We start from the raw sequence: 4455 nt of genomic DNA, 5'->3' as shown, positions 1-4455 counted from the left end.
GTTGAGATTGAGAATCCACAGAATGGTACGATATTTAAGGTGAATGGACACAGACTTAAACCTTTTCTTCAGAATTTTGCAAATGAAGAGGACACCTGTTCCTTGGAGGAGCCTTCTTATAACTGAGCATGGAGGCAAAGGTATATGTATATTAGCTAGAATTATTTTTTTCTTTTATTTCTAGTTTTCTTCTTATTTTGTAGGTCTTATTTTCTAGATATCAGCAGCTCAAGGTATTCCTCTTCTCTCCAATATTATTTTCTCTACTGTCTCTCATATATAGTTTTCTTGTATCTATTACATTGAGGACAATGCAATGTTTAAGTTGGGGGGAGGGAAATATTAAAAAAAAAAAAAAACTTGTTTTTGCATTTGATTTATTACAAATGCACATGTATTTTCATATTGAGTTTGTGCAACTATTAAGGTAAGGAACACATGCATACTATGACTGATCAGAGATCTATTATTAGATCCCCGCACATGTACTTAATGATTATAGGAAGGCCTCAGGAGTTCACATTTGTTTAATGCATTTTTATTAAGCCATATCTGTAAAAAAAGTACGAGTATCCTTGTCCGTACTATAAGGTTCATGATTTGGTTTTCACATAAATATAGAGGTTGAATACCTCGGTACCTCGGCTAGATCATCTAAGTATTTTATGTTCCGACCTTGGTTGACCTATAGTCACGATACAGTCACATTATATGGTTCAGTTTACCTTCTCTATTTTGCAAAAAAAAAATGAGGAGATGACAAGTCTAACCTCGTGGCGTAGTCTGGTTCGAGTAATTAAGCCCGAGGGGTGTTTCACCTAATGCCTTGAGACAACTGAATCAGGAGTCATTGGCCGAAAACTTGCTACATGGACCTTACTAGAGCCTAAAGGGGTTGGACTATTGTAATCGTCATATTTGTTTAAAAATAAAAATAAGCATGAATAAGGTTGGTTGGATTGAACCCAGTGACATGTGGTAATGGCTGGTTTGACTCCATTAATTTGGAACTGTGTGTACTTTGGATGTTTAGCTGGGCTTGATAGCTTCTTCTTTACATACGAACCATTCTTGACGAATGTAGACAACATGTGATATTCTGAAAATTTGATAGATCAGGTTCTAATAAACTGTAGTAAACACTTGCGAACTTGAGTAGTGCACCTAAAATTCAAGCGGTACCATGTTGTGGTGGAGGTATTACTGCTCTAAGAAAGTTCATTCTGTTTATGCATACTACACTTTAGTATTCCCCTTGCTTTGATAGTTGCCAAGCTTGAGAAAAATATATATCACATGTGTATTGACTTAGATTTCATTGTATATCATTTTATGAATGATGTTTGTGGGTAACATTACTGCAAACCCTCACGAGACAACACTCGTCCACTAGGATAACCTAGGAGTTTAACGGCTTGTTGCACGAGCTAAGTGCAATCGTGATGCCCTACGAAAATGGGTACGTATCTTAGTTTTATATCTTTAGCTTCAATAAAAAGTCATAGGTTAGACCACATCTTTTGTGTCCTCATTATCGTTTGCTCGTTAATTACTAGAGACTAGCAATAAGCTAGTTGGGGGGTGTGATGAGAGCACAAAAGTGCGTTCTACACATTGTTTAAATTAATATTATTGCTAACAAATAATGATAAAAGGGTTGCATTAATTTTATATTTTATTTGGCATAGATTATCGTAAATCAGAGTTTAAATGTGCATTTGGTCGACTTCGAACCTGATCATGCTGAAGCATAATTGAATCTGGCCAACACTTCACTCGAGCGACACTTGGCAGCCGTTCGGAGGCAATGCAAGATGGATCCGCTAAAGGCCTAGTTTCATCATCCGAGAGGATCCAAAAATCCGCAGCGGATCAGTGATCTGATCTCCCGCATCCCCTCATCCAGATTTCATCCGCCTCACACGTCTCCCAGCCATCCAGATTTTCAGCCATCCACGTTTCAAAGCTTCCGTGATCCATTCCCAGCATCCCGATCACCTCCCAGCCGCCTCTTCCGCCCGTCCAACTTCCGTTTCAACATTTTTCCAGCATCACAGCCGGAACTCGCGTCCGAGCATCCCACGTCCATTGCTCCCGGATCCGCATCCCAGCTCTACCCCGCCGTCCGCTCCTCCCGCAGTACCCGAGATCAGCGTCCACGATCCTCTTGCAACGATCTCCCAGCATCCGCGATCAGCTCCTGGGCGTCTCTGTGCATCCATTGGAAGAAGATCGGGATTCATGCCAAGCCTCCACACCTCAGCTTCCTTCCGTGTCCCATCCACCTCCCAGATTTGATGAACCCGCATCCCTTGCTTCCGGATCCGCGTCTCAGCCTTCCTCTCAGCCGAGCCCAACGCCCATTCATCCGCCTCTTCCAGATTAGCAAGCAATCAGCCTCCGTGAACAGAGCTCCTTAGCGGTCCGTGATTCTTCCATTTCCACGTGCATTTAGCCCAGCGTCCGTTCTCAGCGTCGGAGCCGGCCGCAATCACCTCCCAGCCCCATTCCTCCGCCCTAATCTTCTCACGCGGAAGATTATGTCCGCTTGATAGGTCGGGAAAGCTATAAAAAGGAGATGGGGGATCGGTTCAAGGGAGGCTCATTTTGGGGGAGAAGAAGAGGAAGAACAGAGGAGGCGGGGGCTGCTGCGGTTGAAGGAAGGAAACAGAGGAGGAGCTCCAGCCGTTTGGGAAGGAAAGAAAAAAAAAAAGAGAGAGAGAGGAAACAAGGGATGCCCTGTTTCCGAAAAGAATAAAAAAAAAATGGTGAGGCTGATTTTTGTAATGGAAAGCTAATTTCTTTAGCAAAGGGTGATGGATGAACCCTTGTCATGTTGCTTTCTTCAAGTACACTCTCAACTTTTATTCTAATTGATTTATATCTATTGGTATATTTTGGATTCTTGCGTATTTAATTTATTAGATAGATCTTGTATGGTTTATATATATTGATGCATGGATTGTTTCAATATTTGATTTGTCGTAGACGTAACCGGCACGATAAATACTTGGATGTTGAATTCATGTTTTCAGATTATATACTCCATGATTAGAACTATTCTATCAAATTAATCCTTAATCAAGAAATCGCCAGAGTTTATTTGTTGAAGATAATATGGTCAAGGGGGATTCCGGATCCCTAGCCTTCTCTATATTCTTGAACGTTGTTTAATTACCTATTATTCTCTGCTTTTAATTTCTGAAGATAAACTAAAAATTACATCTAAAAATTACGCTAATAATCCTTAGATCGTTCCCTGAGGAATCGACCTCGGACTTCCGAGTTATACTACTTGTGCGATTCTCCTACACTTGGGAGAACAGTTCTACTTTTGCACCAATGCACTTGGTTCGATCTCATGGAAAGGGTTGAGCATGTCATCATCCTCCTTGACCTCTTCCATGCATGCGGAGGGTTCAACTGTGTGAGGCTATTGAGTAAGGGCTTTGATTTGACGTCGTATCTTTGTTTCATCGGAAATCGATCTGCTTCTTTGTGCTCTTCCCACCATGGTTGCTTGCATCATTTGCTTCTCTTTCAGAACCATCCAAATTGGATAAAAAATTCATACTCTGATACCCAATCAAACAATGGGAAAAAGGAAGAAGGGGTGATTATATAGATCGTTGAAGTTATACTTTGAAGATCAATACACAAATAAAAGAAAAGTAGATAAAAGAATCCTTCACTTGGTGAAAGAAATTCTCTTGAAAGGAATTTTATTAATATCTCAAAGGTTACGCCTTACAGTGTATTATGTAAATAGTTATAGCACATGATACCTTAACCCTAATTTGGACATTCAACCCAATACAAAACATACTTGAAAAAGGATTCGACAATAAGAAAACATACTAAAATTATTCTATTATAAATATGGAAATGTAGCTAAAATTTGATAATTATCTCTAATGAAATATTTATAACAAAATTTATAATATTATCAAAAAAAATAAGAAAATATGTTGAAACCTATGAATCTCATTCACTTGCATGCTCGCTTATTTGCTTGCTACAGTGTTCGCCCATAAATCTGCTGGCTTTTTCGATGCTTGGTATGGTCTAATTAGGCGTGATACTTATGGGTCGCACTCTATGCTACATCACAAGCTCCTCTTTCTAATACAGTTATTATGCCATTGCTTCTTTAAATGAGTTCATTCAGAATATTAAAGAGAAATCTTGTAGAAGTAACCAAAGGTAGGAGGCGATTTTGAAGTCGTATATTGCTCTTAAGATTTGGTTGGTAATGAATGAATGTATCATCCAAAATATTCATTGTGGTCCTAGATTGATTTTGATGAATGTTGATTCTCTAGCCCAAAACTTTGTTTGTGCAACTCCTTTAAAGTGATCTTTGATAGCAAGGAAAAATTGCAGTTCTTATTTCGCAAATCTCGTATCTTCTCAATTCACTTATTTTTCGTGGGAACTACTACCTTGCTGTTTTCT

Source organism: Phoenix dactylifera, unplaced genomic scaffold (assembly GCF_009389715.1).
Source record: "Phoenix dactylifera cultivar Barhee BC4 unplaced genomic scaffold, palm_55x_up_171113_PBpolish2nd_filt_p 000213F, whole genome shotgun sequence".
NCBI classification, from domain to species: Eukaryota; Viridiplantae; Streptophyta; class Magnoliopsida; order Arecales; family Arecaceae; genus Phoenix; species Phoenix dactylifera.
Note: the sequence above shows the minus strand (reverse complement) of the source record.